The sequence below is a fragment of the Saimiri boliviensis genome, chromosome 7, assembly GCF_048565385.1.
Source record: "Saimiri boliviensis isolate mSaiBol1 chromosome 7, mSaiBol1.pri, whole genome shotgun sequence".
In the NCBI taxonomy this organism is placed as follows: Eukaryota; Metazoa; Chordata; class Mammalia; order Primates; family Cebidae; genus Saimiri; species Saimiri boliviensis.
Window position 1 is genome coordinate 28609574 of NC_133455.1, and position 21189 is coordinate 28630762.

Consider the following 21189-nt stretch of genomic DNA (forward strand, 5'->3'; position numbering starts at 1 on the left):
CCTGGGGATGCTTCAGGATTCATTCAGTTCCCCCGTTTCCCTGGGAGAAGAATCTGGGTCCGTGAGATGGAGTGAACAGGTTCCCTCACCTCTCTCCCCACCTCCTTCCCTCCTACTGTGCTCTTGCTCCTCCTAGGGCCAATCCACCCTCCCTCACCACAGACTCCTTCAATTCACTCAACAAACGTTTCCTCCTCTCCCACTCTCTCCCTTCGAGATCGAGGCCTGCCAACCAGTGTCAGTGCATGTGAGCTTATTTGGAAAAAGGGTCTCTGCAAATTTCAAGTTAAGATGAGGCCATACTGGAGTAGTGTGAGCCCTAATCCAATGACTAGTGTCCTTATAAGAAGAGGGAAATCTTTTTTTTCTTTTAAACAGAGTCTTATTCTGTCACCCAGGCTGAAATGCAATGGTGCAATCTTAGCTCTGCCTTCAAGCGATTCTCCTGCCTCAGCCTCCCAAGTAGCTGGGACTACAGGTGCACGCCACCACCTGTAATTTTTGTATTTTTAGTAGAGATGGGGTTTCACCATGTTGGCCAGGCTGGTCTTGAACTCCTGACCTTATGAGCCGCCTACCTCGGCCTCCCAAAGTGCTGGGATTACTGTAATTACACATGGAAGGAAGACAGTGTGAAGACAGACACACAGGGCAGATGTCAGGCGAAGGTAGAGGCAGAGACTGGAGACCAAGGGCTGCCAACGACCGCAGAAGCCAGGCGAGAGACGGGAAAGATTCTTCTTCAGGGCCTCCAGCCAAGCCTTGATCCCAGACTTCCAGCCTTCAGAACCATTAGAGGACAAATTTCTGTTTCAAGCAACCCACTTTATGATCATGGGAATATGTATGTCTGCCTTCCCAACCTAATACACCCACCCTGTCAAATTCCAGCATCATACTCTTCCTTTTCTTGTATCTCTCTTATAATCTCTTAGCTGGGAGCCGGCTGAACCACCTGGAAGAAGTCTCCTGAAGTCTCAGAGCCTCAGTTTCTCCTCTGGAAAATGGGGCCTCACAGTATCTTAGATGTTAGAGACAATATATGTAACTAACGTATACATACACTGGAGCTGCCTGGGCCAAGTGTTCCAGGGTCTGATTCGGGAGAGCTGTCCTCCCGCCGCCTGTCGGTAATCCCTCTGTCTCCCTTCCAGTGAGACAGGCATCTTCCTTTCTCATCCACCTGCACTCTGCCCAGACAGCAGCAGGGGCTGGACTCCCCAAGGCTGCCTTTGTACGGCTGGCAACACACAACCTGTTGCTTTTAAGGACAGGCCCCTTGCCAGCTCCATCTGCCTCGGGGACCAGCTGTTTAATGGAGCCTAGAGTTGGCTGCAGGGAAGACAATGAATTTTAATGCTTCCGGACACAGCAGTCAGTCAGAACCCAGCCTCCCAGGCAGGGCCATGAAGGGCTTTGAAATGGTGGGGCCCAACCCCTATCCTGGCCCCCTGCATTCAGGGTGGCCACGCTGCTTGTCCAAGATCCCACAGCTGGGTAGTGACAATCAGTTCCCAAACCAGAAAGAACCAGCTGTTGCTCTGAGCCCTACACAGAACAGCGTCTTTTATAAAGTTAAAAATGTGCAGAGAGGAAGACAGGAAATGAGGGAGAAAGAGGCAAAAGGAGAGGTGTGTGCCTCCTGTCTAGAAAATGAATGAAATATCTTCTCGGGTCTCTCCAGATGACAAACTTAACCCACAAATATAAAAAGTAAAATCCCTATTACAAAATTATATTTCCCCCTTCTCTGGGTCAACGCGTCCTTCCCCTACGCATCTTCAGTCCCCATTCTGCCCACCATTCCCACAGACACTGTCTTCCCTGGGTTCTCCAGGAGAAGAGAGACACTCACCCTGACATGGTGCCCTCCCTCCAGAGAGCAAGCCACATGGTGTGCACAAGCTCGACCGCTGCCTCCCGCCGATGTGGCTGGAATCAGAAGCTTGGCTTTCACAAGCTTGGCATTGACAAGACATTTTCGAGGGGAACTTGATAAAGTCCCGCATTAACACTGACTGCCATTTGCCTAACACAGCATTGAGTGAGGAAAAGAACAAATGAACACCTGAGTGAGCGGACGGATGAAACAGCTGAGATCACAAGCTCAGAAACCGGGTTTTCCACTAACTCAGTAACATCCCTCCCCACGAACCCTGCTGCGACCTCGAGTCCCTCTTTTTCCTGATTCTGGATGGGGAAAGCAGCATCACTGGTTGACTGGCTCGGGGTCGGAGGTTTTGGTCCTGGCCCAAACCATAACAGAGCCAGCCGCATGGAGTCAGCATAGGAGGGCTCTCTGAGGGCAGCTAGTGCTGGCGTTTTCACCGGTTTTTAAGTCATGGAAGCTTCTGTTAAAAGAATATCTTAAGCAGGAATCTCAGTATTGCATAGATTGAAGCAGAGCTGCTCTGGCAGAGAGGCAGGGGATGCTTACTCCTCCTCCATCCTCCCCAGCGGCCCCTGAGATTTCTCTGAGGGACCTCAGGTTCCCTGGTACCCAGGGTGAAAATGCCTGTTCCAGGACATGCCTCTTGCTTTATGCAGCAGAGGAAATGGAAGCCCAGACCAAGGAACATACCCTGAATCATCACCAGGAACAGTGATGCCAGCACCAGAGCCCACGCATTCTTGCTCCCAGTCTGCCCTCATCTCCAGTCACTTTGCCAATCACTGGTCAGCCAGGCCCATTAAGATGGGCATTTCCTCTCTAGGACATGGCACCCCTGTCTCTGGGCCTTGGCACATGCTCTTCCCTCTGCCTGGATTGCCCCTCCTCTCAAACCCTTGGTCCCCTCTTGTTATCTATGGTAGAAAGACTCTAAGGTGACCCCCAAATCCTGGTATTCACAGCCTGTGTAATGCTCCTTCCCCCTCGAGCATAAGCTAGCCTAATTTACTTCTAAATAATAGAATACAGCAGAGGCGAGGATATATTGCGTCCACGATTACATTATATCAGATTATAACTTCCTTTGTACCATCACTCTCTCTCAATGGCTTTGATGAAGTAAGCTGCCTTGCTGTGAGCTGCCCAGAGACACCCACATGGCAAGAACCAAATCCTGCCAGCAATCATATGATCTTGGCAATGGATCCTTCCCCAGTCAAGCCTTCTGATGAGACCCCAGCCGTGGCTGACACCCTCACTAAGGCCTGAGAGAGATGGTAAGGCAGAGGACCCATCTAAGCTGTGCTTGTACTTCTGGTCCACAAAAACTGTGAGATCATAAATATGTGTTGTTTTAAGCTGCTAGATTTGTGACAATTTGTTATGCAGCTGATACGGTTTGACTGTGTCCCCACTCAAATCTCATGCTGAATTGTAATTCCCAATGTCAGGGGCGGGATCTAACATTGGAGGGTGATTGGATCATGGGGACAGATTTTCACCGTGCTGTTCTTATGATGGTGAGTTCTCACAAGATCTGATGGTTTAAGGGTGTGGCTTCCTCCCCCTCATTCTCATTCTCTCTCTCTCTCTCTCTCTCTCTCTCTCTCTATCTCTCTCCCCTGCTTCATCATGTGAAGATTTGCTTGCTTGCCCTTCACCTTCTGCCATGATTGTAAGTTTCCTAAGGCCTCCCAGCCATGCTTTCTGTGGAACTTCTCTTCTTCATAAATTACCCAGTCTCAGGTAGTTCTTTATAGCAGTATGAGATTGAACTAATGCAACAACATTGGTCACTAAGACATTGCCCTAAGGCATTACCATTCGCCTTTGGAAATTCAGCTCAAACCTCGCTTCCTATATGAAGCCCTCCCTGAGAAGTTAGGCTCTCCCCCCATAACTATCACCATGAGCATCCCCACCACCACCATTTCATCATCTTCATCATCCTCATCATCACAACTAACATTTCCTGATGGTCCATTCTATGCCAGGTACTTTGCACAGCCTTTACATTTATTAGCTCATTTAATCCTCATAACAGATGTACAAGGAAGGTACTGTTACTTACCCTCATTTTAATGATGAGAAAACTGAGGCACAAGAGATTTTAGAGACAGCCTGGGGTCTCCTCTTTCTCACACTGCGTCTCAACACCACAGTTATGACCATTTACTGACTTTTCCATCTCTCCTTGTATTTCTCACAGAGACGGAGAGAAATACAAAACAAGATCATCTCAGAGGCTGTCTTCTAAGAGCTAAAACAGGCAGCGGGAGCTACTTTAGATTCGGGCCATGGGAGAAAACAAAGTCTCTCTAGGTGGCAACATTTTTGCTGAGATGGGAATGAAAGGAAGACAGCGAGTAACAACCTAGAGGAAGGCTCGATGCGGGGGCTCACACCTGGAATCCCAGCACTCTGGTAGGCCAAGGCAGGAGGATCACCAGGAGTTTGAGGCCAGTCTGGGCAATGCAGTGAGACCCCGTCTCTACAAAAAATGAAAAGTTAGTCAGGTGTGGTGGTGTGCGCCTGTATTCCCAGCTACCCAGGAGGCCGAGGTGGGAGGATGGCTTGAGCTCAGGAGGTCAAGGCTGCAGTGAGCTGTGATTGTGCCACTGTACTCCAGCCTGGGTGACAGAGTAAGATCCTGTCTCAAAAAAAAAAAAAAAAAAATACAAAAACCAAAAAAGATCCAGAGGAAGAACATCTGAGCAAACGGGAAAGGAAGGTCCTGAGGCAGGAACAAGCTCAAGTGTTTCATCTTGTCACACCAAAGTGACATACAGTGTTCGGCCTTCTGACTCAGGGTATGGTCCCTGGACCAGCAGCATCAACATCACCAAGAAACCTGTTAGACAGGCAGACTCTCGGCTCACCCCAGATCTACCAACAGGATCTGCATGTTAACAAGACTCCCTGGTGATCTGTGTGTACAAGAAAGTTTGAGAAAGTCTAATTTACTCAAAAAATGCTTGTTGAATGAATAAACAAATGAATGCTCTGCAGATCAAGTTTCCAGTTCCAACTGCACCCCTTCCAGCACCCAGACAGCAGAGAAGGTGTCAGTTTCACACCCCATAAAGCAGGCTGACTGACAGCTGTCACAGCAGGCAAGGAGACCACCGGTATCAAATCACCCCACAGCTGCCCCACACCCACGTCGCCCCACCTCGTTCTCTTTCTACCTCGCACCACTTCCGTACGGCCTCACATGAAGCTTTAGATTCAATTACTAGTCCCCAAATGGCTATCAAACCCACACAACTTGGCTAAAAATACTCTTCACACTTGTTAGGCCTCCCCACCCTTAAATCACTTCGAGGAATCCGACAGCTGTAATTAGCAAAATATGTAAATCCAGCCTTTTCACAGAGAGGATGCCCTTCTAAGTTACACTGGCACAGCGCAAGTCGGAAAGGAGGAGGTGATTATCTCATTTCTTCTTGCAAGACTGGATGATTCTAGCAACATGAGCCAGGGCTTTTGTGGCTTAAAGCTGACCTCTCTAACCATCCATAACCAATAGATGCTTACAAAAGCAAGCAGTCACAGGACATACGTTGAAAACCAGCCAACTTCCCTGCACACTACCTGTCAGCATTTGGAGGCCCTCACCCCGGTGTGCGGATCTAGGAGGCGTCAGCTTGACCCCACACCTCCTTCGGGGTCTTAATGTGAAAACAGATTGAGGCAACATGCAGTTGCCTATAATTTTTCCTGTCAAAAGTCTGCCGGGGAAATCAGAACATTTGTAGAACTGGAAACTGCCTTCCTTTCTCAATAGAGGCATTCCCGATCTGGGAGGATCGGCAAGTGAATCCCAATCCGCACTTCAAGATGACAGAGCAGGCTGCCTTTGAAGTAACACCAAAGCTTGAAGAGTGCTAAGAAAAAAGCTGCAGTGTCTCAAGCAGGGACCATCAGCACTCACCTTATGTTCCTCTTTATCCAGGCTACTAGAAAGAGGGAAAAGAAAAGAGAGACGTGAAGATTTAGTGAAGTTCTAGGGTAAAGTTAAACTTTGGCCAGTTAGCTAACACAAAACACGTGGATATCACTGAGTGAGAAGTTAAAGCCTGCACCATCCAAGTGTAGAGACTTACATCAAGTGACGCAGCGACATCATCTGCCTCTTTTACCCCTTGACCGTCAATGGAATAGGAAGGAGTTCGCTGTCCCTTTCTGCTCTTCACTCTGATTTCAAGTGAAGAAGTGTCTCTTAGCCAAACAGTGCACTGACTTTTAAAATGCATTAGGATCCATATGGGCAAGAGAGAGGTTTCTATTCCAAGACCCCTTAGAGCCATGGTTGGCAAACAATGGTGTGTAAACAGTGTGAGTGGGTGACAGCCACACCCATTTGTTTATTTATTGCCTCTAGATGCTTTCACTCTGCAACTGCACAGTTGAGAAATCATGACAGAGACGGTATGGTCTGCAAAACCCAAAATGTTTACTGCCATCCTCTGCCTTAGAGGAACAAGGCAAGGTTCAAAGCAGGACATTTTCCATTCTGCTCAGATAAAGATCAAAATATTTGGCTGATGACTGAATACTCAGATGTGGCTCTCTAACTTAAAGTAGTTTTGCCTTTGTAACACAGGAGGTCAGACCATATGGGGAAATGCCAGCCGACCCAGGAAACACTATCAAACAACAAAGAACCAAGCTACTCCCGCACTGGGGGTCGTAAGCTCTACACTGGAAAGCCTAAAAGAACTATTGCCTTCAACCAATGTTCTTCTGGACATCGACTCGGCATGGATACGAGGGGTGCCTCTAGTTTTACAAACAGCCCAGAGAGGCCAGGTAGGTATTGATTCTGACCTCCAGTGCAATTTACACCCTGCTGAGAAATAATGAGTGGTGGCCTCTTTTAACCTCGGTGCCCTCAGGCTTCTCCTCTAGCTGAAGTGAGTCATCATTTCAAAACAGGGTCCATGTCTTCCAGATTAGTTTTTTTTTTTTTTTTTGGAGATGGGGTTTCACTCCATCACCCAGGCTGGAATGCAATAGTGAGATCACAGCTCACTGCAGCCTTAACCTCCCAAGCTCAAGAGATCCTCCCCCCTCAGCCTCACGAGTAGCTGGGACTACAGTAACGCATCACCATACCTGACTAATTTTTGTTATTTTTTGTAGAGACGGGGATCTATGTTGCTCAGAGTGGTCTCAAAATCCTGGGCTCAAGCAATCCTCCTGCCTTGGCCTTCCAATCAGCTTCGATAAAAAGTTTAGGCCTGCCTATCCCATGGCGCCTCCTGCCAGAACTGTTTATCTCCTTACTTCGATTCCTTCCCTTCCTTTGTTTCCCTCACTGGGCCTCTTATGAGGTGGAACCCATCAATCACTTGTAATCTCATTTGTTAGTTTGTCTGTTTAACGAAACTGACACCAGGATACAAAAATCTGCAAAAATCGTGAAGAAGATGCTAAGACTACAGGAATATCTCTCAGTGTAGTTCTGGCCCTCTTTCCTTCAACAATGATCCCAATTAAGCCATTTTCTTTTATTCTATGTTTTTGACCCATCACCACTTCTCTTTTGGTTTTGGTCTTGTTTTGCTTTGTTTTGGTTTTGTCCAGTGGAGAAAAGAGGAGGCTGGATCAAAGCAGCTGCAGGAACCTTCCAGGAAGTAGCCTGACAAGAGGGAACTTTTCTCCACCCTGGAAAAAAAGATCTCCAGGTGCTGCAATGGCCCTTTCTGAGACGGCGTGCCCTTTTGTGTTAACTTTTTCAATCCCCCTTTCCATCCATATTTAGGCAAAACCCAGAGCTTTCTAAATAGGCACTCTGAGTTGCTCAGACTATTGCCTGCCACAGAATTGCAGTAACTCCAGACTCTCCAATGTGAGCAACTAGCCCAGCAGGGTATGTAAAGGAGCACGCTGACCTGTAATGAATGAACTCTGCAGTGGACATCCCCACCCCTCACTCTGCCCCCCTCACTCCTGCCGTGGCCATCCCCACTCCAGCACACGCGGGACTGCACAGCCCAACTCAACCGTGGTGCATCTGCACACACGGGGCTCCAGTTTTCACTCCTGGATGCTTTATTGCAATCCTATTCTGACAAGCTGTGTAGATTTCCCGCCTCCCCACCTCATTTATTACTGTGGTTGGAATCTGGTTTAGAAAACCAACCATTTAATATGAAGGACCAGGTCAGTATCTGATGTTTGGGGTGCTATCCACGGAAATGAAAGAACACAGTGAGAAATTTTAGAATTTTGATGATGAGGAAGCTAGTTCACTTTGCTGAAAAGGCAATTTTGTGTCTGAAAAATAATCCATTCTGCTCGAAAGGTCTCGTCTTTTCAGATAATCTTGCTTATCCCACAGTCCTCCTCCTCCTTGGCTGATAGATGGCTGCCTGTGTTCAGGGAGGCAAAGGGCCCTGCCCGAAGAAACAACACTTGAATGACCCAAGCAAGACACAGCACGGCCACTTTCCTTGGCCAAACTTTCCTTATCTCTCCTGCAACTAGAAAAGACCATGCAACCCAGTTCTGGTCAATGAGATGCAAAGAGAAGACCACTAGGAGGGACCTGGAGAACCTGGAATAGGGGAAGCCCTCGATAAATGTAAACATTGTTAGTGTCATCACCATGCTTACTATTAATTTGAATAATCAATTAATTTTCTTCTCTTTTCTCTCTCCCTTTTTTTCCCCATCCTTCCAGTGGTGAGCTGGAGCTATACTGTACCAGCTCACTAGAACTTACTGTGACCATCTCTTCTCAACATTGAGCTCACTGACATCACACTGACAGCATGAAATCAACCGTGATAGGAATATTTACACCATGGAAATTGGCAAATGCTACAAATCAGAATTTTTCCCCAGAGATCTAATTGTTAAACGTTTACAAGCACATCACTTCTACCTGCCTTCTTGCCTCCTTCCCCCTTTCTAACCACACATCTTCCTATCATAAACCACTGAGCACCTACTGTGTGCCGTGCATTAGCCCAGGCTGTCCTTGGGGGAGCCCAAAGGTGAATAAGACATGGCTCTGACTTCAGTGAGTTTATAGTCTGGCAACAAATCTGCATCAATTGAGAAACTTTTGGTTGCAAGTAACAGAAAGCCAAACCATCAGTGATTGATTTCAGAAAGTCTGATGGTGGGAGGGCAGCTCTGGCCACCCCACAATCATCAAGGATCCCAATAGCTTCACCCTCTCATCCACCATCATCTGCATATCAACTTTTCGCCTTCACACTCTTCATCATGTGTACAAGGGAGCTGCCACACTTCTGGTTATCAAGACTGTATTCAAAAGCAAGAATCAGGGACCTTTTTCTTTTTATCCAGAGAAGATAATTTAATTCTCATAATAAATTCATGAGATAGATACTATAACTATTTTCATTTTACTGCTATGGAGACTGAAACCCCAAAAAGATTAAATAAATAATTTGCTCAGGGCCACACAGCTTGAGTAGCCAGAATATAAACCCAAGATTCTGATACCAGACTGTGCTGGTGTCAGATATACTACCCAAAGATTCTGGCACTTGGAAGCAAAACCATGCAATGTACTACTCAGCTGTGCCATCTTGAACTATTCTTTCATTTTTGCAGGTACTCACCATTTAGCCTAAGACTTCTTGTTGCTCAAGAATGAAAAACCCATTTGCTCATCTGCCTACACTCTGCTTCCCCCACCCACAGTTATGGGCATGGTGTTAGATGCCTGCACTTGTTAACTGGCTGTGGAAATACTCCCATGCACCCGTCTTAGCTCCGAGACTACGCAACCTGAACGGAAAATCTTGCTGCTCCTGACGCCAGGAGGCCTGCGTTTGGCTCCTTCCTGTTCTAATTACCCACTTGAAAATCTAAAGACTTGGGCTCCAATCTACTTGGCAATCAGACCTTCTCGTTGGCCCATCTGCCTGCAACTGCACACCTCCCGTTCTGGGGCTGCATTCCTTTTTCCTGTGTGCAGTCCTCGGGAAGATCTTACGATTTCTGCCTGTCCCAATTACTCCCCCATCACAGAAAATTCCAACCTTCCTGGCACTGCACTATAAACTCGTATTCCTTCCTAGACTCAGCTAGAGAAAAAGATCAGTCTTCGCAAGAGTGGCCAAGGATCTGAGTGCTTTATTACTGATAATTTTTTTTTAATAGAAAAAGTAACTTCTCCCCTTGGTTTCTGCCAGAATCAGAAATCCTCCTCTGCAAAGAAATTCTTTGGAAATCTCGGCACCACTTCACTAGTACTCTGGAGGACACTGTTCTAAAAGGCACAGCCTGGGACCATACTTGTTACAGCAAGTTTGGGCTTATGTCCTGAAACACACATGGCTGGTCCTATCACTACCTCTCTTTTGGTTTTGGTCTTGTTTTGCTTTGTTTTGTTTTTATCCAGTGGGGAAAAGAGGAGGCTGGATCAAAGCAGCTGCAGGAACCTTCCAGGAAGTGGCCTGACAAGAGGGAACTTTTCTCCATCCTGGAAATAAAAGATCACCAGGTGCTGCAAAGGCCCTTTCTGAGACTGTGTGCCCTTTTGTGTTAACTTTTCCAATCCCCCTTTCCATCCGTATTGAAGCAAAACCCAGAGCTTTCTAAATAGGCACTCTGAGTTGCTCAGACTATCCCTTATTATGCTAGCTAAGAAAAACTTAGGAAATTTAAACCTTTTTTTTTTTTTGAGACAGGTCTGTTGCCCATGCTGGGATGCAGTGACAAAATCACAGCTCACTGCAACCTTGAGGTCCTGGGCTCAAGCAATTCTCCTGCCTCAGCCTCCCATGTAGCTGGGACTACAGGCATGCACCACTGCACTTGGCTAATTTTTGTATGTGTTGTGGAGATGGGCTCTTGTTATGTTGACCAGGCTGGTCTCAAACACCTGATCTTAGGTGATCCTCCTAACTAAGCCTCCCAAAGTGCCAGGATTATAGGCATAAGCCACTGCATCCAGCCCAGGAAAGTTAAATCTTTTACATGTCTTGATCCATCAGAAATAACAAGAAATAAATTGATCACTTATGGTTCAACAACGTTGGCTCCTCATCTGTTATGAACTGAAGGTGTGTGTAGAAATCCCCAATATGCTGGTATTAGAAGGTGGAGGCTGTGGGAGGTGATTAGGTCATGAGGGTGGAGCCCTCATCAGTGGGACTGATGCCTTTATGAAAGAGACCCTACAGGTGAGCATGGAGACTGAGATGGGAGGATCACCTAAGCCCAGGAGCTGGAGGGTGCTGTGTGCTGAGATCCCACCATTGCACTCCAGCCTGGGTGACAGAATGAGATATTGCTTTAAAAAAAAAAAAAAAAGAAAGAAAGAAAGAAAAGAAAGAAAGAAAAGAAAAGAGAGAGAGAGACCCTAGAGAACTCTCCAGCCACCCTTCTCCCAGGTGAGGCTATAAGGAGAAGTTAGCCACCTGCAAACCCAGAAGACAGCCTCACTAAAACCCAACTATGCTGCCACTCTGATCCCAGACTTTCAGCTTCCAGACTGTGAAAAACACATTTCTATTGTTTATAAGCCACGTGCCTTTGACAGTTTGTTACAGCAGCCCGAGCTGGCCAAGGCGTCATCTTTATGGAACCTGGTATAGTGGGTAAGATGAAGTAGCTCAATATCATTTGTTCTATATTTAAGCTAAGGCTTCTAGATGTCCCATCAATCAACCAAGCCTGTGCCCACCTGAGAGACAAGGACTGTTATTTTCAAAAACCTGACCAAGAACAATTTATTTTCCTCCATCCAAACACAGTCCACATCCATTCTCCTGGACAGGCTCCTCAAGGGAAGGCCAAAATGATCGATCAAGTCCAAGGGTCACAACACTTGATATCAAAAAAGCCCAACACGTGGCCAGCTCCGTAGAGGCCCTGTGGCAGCTCACAGGGCAGACCCTGCCCTCCCCACCCTCAAAGGGGCTATTCCCTGATGGTCCTGAAACCTCTGAGCGTGGGGGAATGTGACGATGAATTTAAGAAGGCAATGAATGGATTGATTTTTTTTTGTTTGTCAATTTATAACAAAATTCACCTTGGGTTTTTGTCTTCCTTTTACTCTGCAGGGTAATAATAGAGATACTTGGACAGGATGGCTCTGGGGGATTCTTGCCGTCCACAGGGACAAGCCCAGCAAAAAGGAACGCTGGCCATTCCTGCACACCTCCCTCTTCTCGGAAAGGACGCTGCCCTGTGGATCTAATAAACCCACCCAGTTTTCAGCCGCAGGGCAAAACAATGGCACACTTGGAAACCACGTAATTGCTGTGGCAAGGCCAACATCCGCCCCATATAAATTTACTGCAGTAATTCAGAGGGAGGCGAAAATGGCTTTATTATTATTCTGAGAAACCAAAAAGAAAGCACCAAATCCATTATCTCCAGGGGAGGACCGTGACCCCCAGGGTGCATCACTGACTGCTCACATTGCTGGTTTCTACAAGAGCAAAATACATTTTCTCCCTCACCCTCCTCTCTCCCCATCAATACACCCAATTTTTTATTTTGATATGGGATACAGTCTCGATGGTTCACATTTTTCTCAGTTATCCTTAACTATGCTTATTATTTCCTGAGAAATTAGCCTAGACAGGATAGTTGGCCAATACTTTCTTTAGAACCAGAAGGTTCTCATCAAAAATTCTATATATGAGCATTAATTAGCTCTTTTCAGGTCTTTCTTTCTCTCAATCAATCTCTTTATCTCTCTCTCTCTCTCTCTCTCTCTCTCCTCTCTCTCCTCTCTCTCTTTCTCTCTCCCTTCTTGCTCCCTCTCTTTTTTTTCTTTCTTTTGTAGAGACAGGGTCTCTCTCTGTTGACCAGGCTGGAGTGCAGTAATTCAACCATATAGCTCACTGCAGCCTCAAACTTCTGGGCCCCAGCCATCCTCCTGCCTCAGCCTCCCGAGTACAGGTGTACGCCACCAGGCTCGGCTAATTTTTTAAAAGTTTTTGCACACATGGGGGTCTCACTATGTTGCCCAGGCTAGTCTTGAATCCTGGAATCCTCCCACCTTGGCCTCTCAAGTAGCTGGGACTACAGGTGCACACCACCATGTCCAGCTTCAGATACATCTTTACTGGTACCCAAAAAAAGTGAAGGGAAGAATCAAATAATCAGCCCCTTGATTGGAAGGAATCTGTTGGTTGCTGGGGCAGGGGAGATGGGTAGATGAAGAAGCAGAAAGAAGTGAAAAATGTATACAGTGACTTCAGTGACTGCCATCAGGTCTGATGATGCCACTGAGAGAGAAAGTACATCAGGCAGGATCCAACCACATGTGTTAATTTCCCCCAACTTATATTCCCAGACTCCTATAAGACTCCGAGCCAAGTCCAGGGCAGAGAAGGATGGGAGGGGGTTGGGAGGAAATACGAGATTTCTCTGCAAAAACAATTTAAAAGCATAAAAGGCTGGAAGAGACCACCAGTCTCCTCCCCGAGTCAGGAGCAAATGGAAACACAAAATAGGACATGGTGCCAAGAACGCCTGTCCTGCTAGTATAAAAACTAAGCCTGGAAACGTGCTGCATCTCGTGGTTGAGCTGGCTTGTGCCCTCCAAATCTCATGTGGAAGTGTGACCTCTAATGTTGGGCATGGCCTAGTGGGAGGTGTTTGGGTCGTGGGGGCGGATCCCTCATGATGGCTTGGTGCTGTCCTCTTGGTAAAGAGTGAGTTCTTACACTGTGATTTTACATGGGATCTGGTTGTTTAAAAGAGCCTGGCACCTCCTCCCCCTCTCTCTTGCTCACTCTCTCACCATGTGACACCCTGGCTCCCCTTCACCTTCTGCTATGAATGGAAGCTTCCTGAGGCCTGACCTGAAACTGAGCAGATACTGGTCCCATGCTTGTACAGCCTGCAGAACCGTGAGCCACTCAAACCTCTTTCCTCTATAAATTGCCCAGCCTCGGGTATCCCTTTACAGCAATGCAAATGAACTAATACACTGGTTGTTACTGTCCCCTGTACACTTCCCTTTCTGGGGCTGCATTTCTTTTTCCTGTGTCCAGTCCTCGGGAAGATCTTACAATTTGTACCTGTCCCTATTACTCCCCCATCACAGAAAAGTCCAACCTTACTGGCACCGCACTATAAACTCGTATTCCTTCCTAGACTCAGCTAGAGAAAAAGATCAGTATTTCTAAGAGTGGTCAAAGAGTGGCCAGTTCCAGCCAACACCCCTTCAGGCATGAGGGTGACTCAGATTTAGTGCAATCATTAACTACTCTTTAGAGCAGGCGTCCCCAAACTTGTTACACAGGGGGCCAGTTCACTGCCCCTCAGACCGTTGGAGGGCTGCCACATACTGTGCTCCTCTCACTGACCACCAATGAAAGAGATGCCCCTTCCTGAAGTATGGTGGGGGCCAGATAAATAGCCTCAGGGGGCCGCATGCGGCCCGCGGGCCGTAGTTTGCGGATGCCTGCTTTAGAGTAACAACCCTTGAGGGTCCTAAAATGGCCTCAGTGGGAACTTACATCTCCCTTTACCACCTTCACTGCCACTGGATCTAAAGAGTTAACGTTTTGAATAGGTAATAAAGCCACACAATATGAAAACTGAAAGGCACTGAAAGATTCATACAGCAAAAAATACGTCTTCCCCATGATTCCCACCCCATCCAGGCAACCACTGTCTACTCACTAGTATTTCTAGAACATGCACTGTGTGCCGGACGCTGGGTCCAGGTCCTGGGCAATTTTGCATAATCACTGATACCAGTTTCCTGTGTATCTTTACCAAAATAGCCTGTGTTTTTCACATTTTATTAAGTGGGATCACACAATATTAGTCCTTTTGTGTCTGGCTGACTTCACTTGGCATCATGTCTTCAAGGTTACCCACGTTGTAGCATGTGTCAACATCTTCTTTCTTTTTCAGGCTGAAGGAATAGCAGTCCATGGCGTGTTGATGCTACATTTGGTTTCTCCATTCAGCCCTTGATGGACAATTGAGTTACTTTCACCATTTGGCTATCGTGAACGATGCCGCTATGAACATAGGTGTACAAATACCCATTCAGGTCCCCGCTTTCAGTTCTTCTGGGTATATACCCAAGAAGTAGAATTCTGGACCACATGATAATTCTATGTTTAATTTTGGAAGGAACTGCCATACCACTTCCCACCGTGGCTAACTGTGGGTTATTTCTAAAACAAATGTTAGCCTATCCTCCATGACGTTCAGCACTACCATTTAAAAGCACGCCTCACTCTTCTCAACTGAGGAAGGAGAAAGTTAGTTGCTTATCATAACTTGGTCCTACACATCCAAGATGTTGGAAATGAAATAGTGGACATAAAAGTTGCTAGAAAGTAAAATGCGGTGATATTATCATCCGGTTATGACTTCTGGTATAGCAATTAGTAGCTGACAGTCTATTTGAGACGGAGTCGCATTCTGCCTCCCAGGCTGGAGTTCCGTGGCGTAATCTCTGCTCACTGCAACCTCTGCCTCCCAGGTTCAAGCAATTCTCCCTGCCTCAGCCTCCAGAGTAGCTGGGATTACAGGCACCCGCCACCACACCCGGCTAACAACAGTCTTCACTCCTAAAATCTTTTTCCCCCAGATTAGCTGCCCTGACATAATTTGCACTGCCCTTTTCTCATGTGTTTTCCCAATTCCCCCATGGGATGAAGCGAAGGAAAAGTGCCTCCACAATTCAGACAAATTCATTCAAAGTAAATATCCCGTCTCCAGGGGGATTTGAAAGCAAGAGGTGATGGCCAAAACTCTATTTCAGAATATCCACTAGCCCACCATGGATATTTTAAAAATGTTAGAGTAGTGCTTCCCACATACTCAGGCAAAGGAGCTAAAGAAATTACAAAGGAGAACACCACGTTGTTACGGTGAAAAGAAAAAGCTGCACTGAGGTGAGTACACAAGCCGAACACAGACCACGTTTCACGGAAAGGGTCTTGCAGGCTCTGAGAAGAAACATCCGCAAAAGGGATGTCAAGCTGGACTGTCATTTAAGATGTCAACTTCACTGACACGTGATGAATCACTCTGTAGGTTTACATCACTCCGTGGAGGTCACCTCAAGGATTTTTGCATCTCCAGAGCAAAGCCAAAGACTCTCAATTAACCACAAAAGGAGGACAGCGTGATCAGGACACATGAAAGCTTTTAAAGTGTGTGTGTGTGTGTGTGTGTGTGTATGTCTTAAAAAGGCAGGGTAGGGGGCTGCTGGATATAATCCTAGAGAATTTCCTTTCTTTCAAAACATTCTGCGGAATACAAACATACGCGTCATGTTCCGACCTTTATTCTTACAAGCTGGTGTGCTGGATACTTCAGGAATGCCAGGTCATCTTCTAGGAGTTATTTGAAAAGTTCTGCCACTGGCTCTTTGCTTTTGCTATCAAAACACTACCGATGAAAAAGCATTTTCTGACCTGACCTCACCCTTAACTCAAGAAGCAAAATCTTAGGGGGGAAGCTCCATTTCTACCCTACCCCTTCACATCAATCCACACACGATCAGGTAAGACCATGTAATAAACACGGGCTGTTTTAGGGCATCGAAATGCTCCCTGTCTCACCTTGGGCCATCTGGAGCCTTTGCCTCCAGCCCTCATTCATTTTTTAATTAGAGAGGATGGGGCCGTGGCTTTCCCAGACCGAACACTGTGGTTTCGCCCACCTGCAAGTGTCCCAGCAGATCTTGACATGTAATCAATCATTCTGATTCTGCTGAGGCACAAATCTGAGACAATATCACCCAGGTGGGGGTAGAAGAGGACAGGGGAGGGGCCTCAGGTCACCGGCGATCTGCCCTTGTGGCCCAGTGGGTCGAGATTGCTGTCTCTTGCACACATATACACTCTCTCTGACTTTCATTCTTTCTTTGCAAAAAATATTGCTCTCCCCAAAAAGTGACCTGCCAGAGCTATTGATTAAACTGAAGATTAACATTAAAACGTCTAGGAATTGATGGTTCTTAGCTGAAAATAATGACTTTTCCGAAATCTGAAACACTACCTATATTCTTTTTTTATGGCTTCCAAATTACAATAAGAAAATTTTAAATATACATCAACTTTAAAGTAAGCTTTATTCATTCATTCTATTTATGACTTTTTGTCCTGTACAATCAGCCTCCACATTGATGCATTCCACATTCATGGGTTCCACATTCATAGGCTCAACCAAGCTCAGATGGAAGATATTCAGAAAAAAATTCCAAGTACCAAAAAGCAAAATTTGACTTTGCTGTGCAACAAGTACTACATTGAACCACACAAATGAAGTGATGTATAGACACTGTATTGTGTATTTTAAGTAATCTAGAGATTACTTCAAGTATAGGGGAGGAGGAACACAGGTTATATGCACATACTAATACACCATTGTAGGCCGGGCGTGGTGGCTCACGCCTGTAATCCCAGCACTTTGGGAGGCCGAGATAGAAGGATTGCTTGAGCTCACAAGTTCGAGACCAGCCTGGGCAACACAGTGAGACCCTGTCTTTAAAGAAAGGAAAAAAACCAATACACTACCATGCTATTTTATAAGGGACTTAAGCATTATGGATTTTGGTATGCATAGGAGGTCCTGGATGCAATCCCCCAAGGATCCCAAGGGAAGACTGTATTTAGATAATGATTAGAAGTCTGAAAAGGTAACCAAAGTGTTTCAGTTTATGCTCTGCTATGACTTATGCCATTGTGGTCATTGTGGTTGACAATTCTGGGGGTGTGAGCTGCACCCCTCCTCAGGGACAAGGGTCCTAGTGTGTCCTGGCTTTGTCAGTCCCTTCCACAATTCAGCGCCTCCATCTTTCTTACAAGCATTTTGTAATCCCACTGCTCAGCTACTTTTAGGAAACAATCCCTATTTTAAATATTTCATCTTATCATCCCCATACCAATACTTGTAGTTTTTCATCCACGTCTCCCTACTTTTAATCCAGAAAATATAGTAGTTGTATTTACAATAAAAGCTAAAGTAAAAAATAAACGCAAACCACTAGGTGTGGTGCATTATCTTATTAAAGGCTCCCAGGGAGGTATCAATATTATTATTATCCCCATTTTTCAGATGCAGAGACAGAGACGTGGAGTAACCTGCTCAAGGTCACACAGCAGGCAAGTGCTGAAACCAGAAATAAACACTGGGGCTGTGTTGCTCCAAAGTCGAGACTCTGGGCTATCACAGGAAAAAAGTCAAGAGTGGAGTTAGCAGATACTTGTGGATAGAGGGAAGCACAGTTGGCAAATATATAGATAACTTTTTGCTTTCAAAATTTGATTGCCCAGCTCTGCAATTAGCAAGCTGTGTAACCCCGGGCAACACTTCTTTAGGTACCATAATTCTCTTGGCCTCGGTGTCTTCATCTGTAAAATGAGGAGAATAAGCATGACTGCCCTACAGGATTGCTGTGTGGATTAAACGAGTTGCATATGTCACCTGCAGACACGGTGCCTGAAACACAAGAAGTGCTGCGTAAGTATGAGCTTTCATTGCTATTACTGCTTGGACTTCCTAGGCCTCAATTACTCAAAAATCAACACTTCTCAAAATACAGATAGTTTAAGTTTCTGTTTCTCACTGCCAGATGTTATAATACTGAATTCGGATATGCACTGGCAATCGGGGTGGCTGGTCTGAAATGTCAAGTAACTTGGCCAATGAACCTAAATTGTTTACACAAATCAGCCTTGGCTTTTTCCATGAAGGAGATTACAGTCTAGTGGTGGGAAAAAAAAGAAAGTGGATTTTAATAGGATGTGAGCTATAGAAAATGTTGAAAAAGGTATGGATGGGCAAAGTTCAAAAAAATTCTATTCTCTTGAACATTCTCCGTAACTGTAGGCCGTGTATAATGACTTCTTCCCAAAGAATACAGTATGGAAAGAGTGGGGAAGAGCAATTTTACCATGGAAAACTCAACAAACACTACTTAGCCAAGGGACCAAGGTCAACATCAACAGGGATACCTCATGTTGAGAGTGATGCACCCTTGAGAGGATGAGATGAGAACAGAGCCTTACCTCTCTGGTCTTCCTCCTGAAATCCCCAGATCCCAGTCAATTCAGGAGAAAAATATGAGAAAAATCACAACTGAGGAATGACCTACGAAACACCTGACCAACAAGCCTCAAAATGGGCCAGATCACCAGAAATAAGAAATGTCTGAGAAACTGCCAGAGCCAAATGCCTAAGGAGACGTGACAGCTAAACATAATGTGACCTCTTGCACGGAATTCTGGAATTAGAAAAGAACATTAGGTAAAAACTAAGAAAATCTAAATAAAATATGGTCTTCAGTTAATAATATGGTATCAATATCGGTTCATTAGTCATGACAAATGTGCCATGCTAATGGAAGATGTTAACAACAGCAGGTGGCTCACGCCTGTAATCCCAGCACTGTGGAAGGCTGAGGTGGCAGGATCGCTTGAGGTCAGGGGTTCAAGACCAGCCTGGACAAATAGCAAGACTTCATGTCTACTAAAAATAAAAAAATTAGGCGGGCATGATGGCATGCACCTATGGTCCCAGCTACTCAGGAGGTTGGGGTGTGAGGATCACTAGAGCCTGGGAATTTGAGGCTATAGTGAGCCATGATGGCGTCACTGCACTCCAGCCTAAGGAACAGAGTGAGACCCTGTCTCAAAAAAAAAAAAAAAAAAGGGCAGGGGCACGAGTTGTCATATGTTAAGTGCACACGCGGAGGAGTAGATAGAAACTGTATTTTTTCACAACTTTTCTCTAATTTTAAACATATTCCAAATGAAAAATGCATTAAAGGGTTTTAAAAAATTCTATTGATCAGCCACTCAACCAGGCAGGGCATAAATTCATCCCCAGGTTCTACTGTCCTTGAGAGTGGTGTGAGTTGGTGAAGTTTAGTAACTTGCCTGTGATCCCACTGCTAGAAGGCAGGGATAAGATGCCAACCCAGGTAATTGGATCTCAGAGCCCACCCTGTTAACTACTTGGCCTCACTATCCCCTAATGTGGTGGGAAGCCACATGCGGGGTGTCTCAAGGCCAATGCTAATTCAGTGCTGGGCACCTGCCTGGCCGGCTGTTTCTCTGGACAGCCCCAGCCCACCATCTTAGGTCCTGCTGTTTTAGCTCTTCTGTATCTTAGAGCCACAATCCCAGTCCAAGATGACATCTCCCCACGTTGATGGATGTTTGAAGTCTGTTATTTGGGCTGTTCATTTTCTGTCTCATTCCAGAGTGACATGATAATGGAAACCCTGAGCTGGTTATTTTTTTCAGCAACTACCCCTTTCTGTTCCACACACCTGTGTGCAATGTGGTATGTAACCAGAGGGCAGCCAGGGACACGCCTGAACCTGACAGCGAAGGGATTGTTTCCTAACAGCTTCTAGAATGCTTCCTGGGGGAGCCAAGGTTATTAGGACTGCTGCCTCTGACTCAAACTGAATTTTCCAGAGATCAAGGATCTTAAGGTATAGATGCTAATGTTGCACAACTATCCCTTCAGCCATCAAACATGTTCTACGCACAGAGAATCGGGCCTGGAGGAACAGAGGGACGAACCAGAAAGGAAGGTTCTTTCAAAGAAACGTAAAACCAGCAGGGGAGATGGGACATCACCATCATCACAGTAATAACCAGCATCTTCTCTCTGCCTCGCTCTAAGCCAGATGCCTTATAAATATTCTCTAAAGAACCCTGTTGTTGGTGCCTCCACTTTGTAGCAGAGGAAAGCACTGCAGAGCAATGAAAAGATGGGCAGAGTCAAGCTGAGCACAGTTCTGACCAGATCCAAAATCCAGACTCCTCCCTGTCAAAGGAAGAAAGTGAGACTCGGGACCACGGGCTGTTGCGGATGACGTGGAAGAACAGTGAAGCAAAGGCGTGCACAATTTACACAAGTACATCACATGGGCAAGTGAGGCCTGAGATTCTACACTCACATCTAACAATCTAACAACGGTGGAATGGAATTCTGGAATAAGAAAAGAGCATTAGGTAAAAACTAAGAAAATCTAAGTAAAATATGGTCTTCAGTTAATAATAATGTATCAATATCGGTTCATTAGTCATGACAAATGTTCCATGCTAATGTAAGATGTTAACAATGGGTGGTTCATGCCTGTAATCCCAGCACTGTGGGAAGCCGAGGTAGGAGGATCGCTTGAGCTCAGGAGTTCAAGACCAGCCTGGGCAACATAGCAAGACCTCATCGCTGTTAAAAATAAAAAAATTAGCCAGGCATGGTGGCATACACCTGTGGTCCCAGCCACTCAAGAGACTGAGGTGTGAGGATCACTAGAGCCTGGGAATTTGAGGTTGTAGCGAGCCGTGATGGCGTCACTGCAC

At 45.9% G+C, this 21189-nt stretch overlaps 1 protein-coding gene and 1 pseudogene across 2 annotated transcripts in view; both read right to left on the reverse strand.

The window, feature by feature from the left end:
• The window catches only part of CHST11 (carbohydrate sulfotransferase 11), a 310143-nt gene that overhangs the window by 205949 nt on the left and 83005 nt on the right, over nucleotides 1-21189 (reverse strand). The window lies entirely within an intron of this gene.
• Nucleotides 1-21189, reverse strand: part of LOC141585077 (ATP synthase F(0) complex subunit C1, mitochondrial pseudogene) — a 60479-nt pseudogene that overhangs the window by 16477 nt on the left and 22813 nt on the right.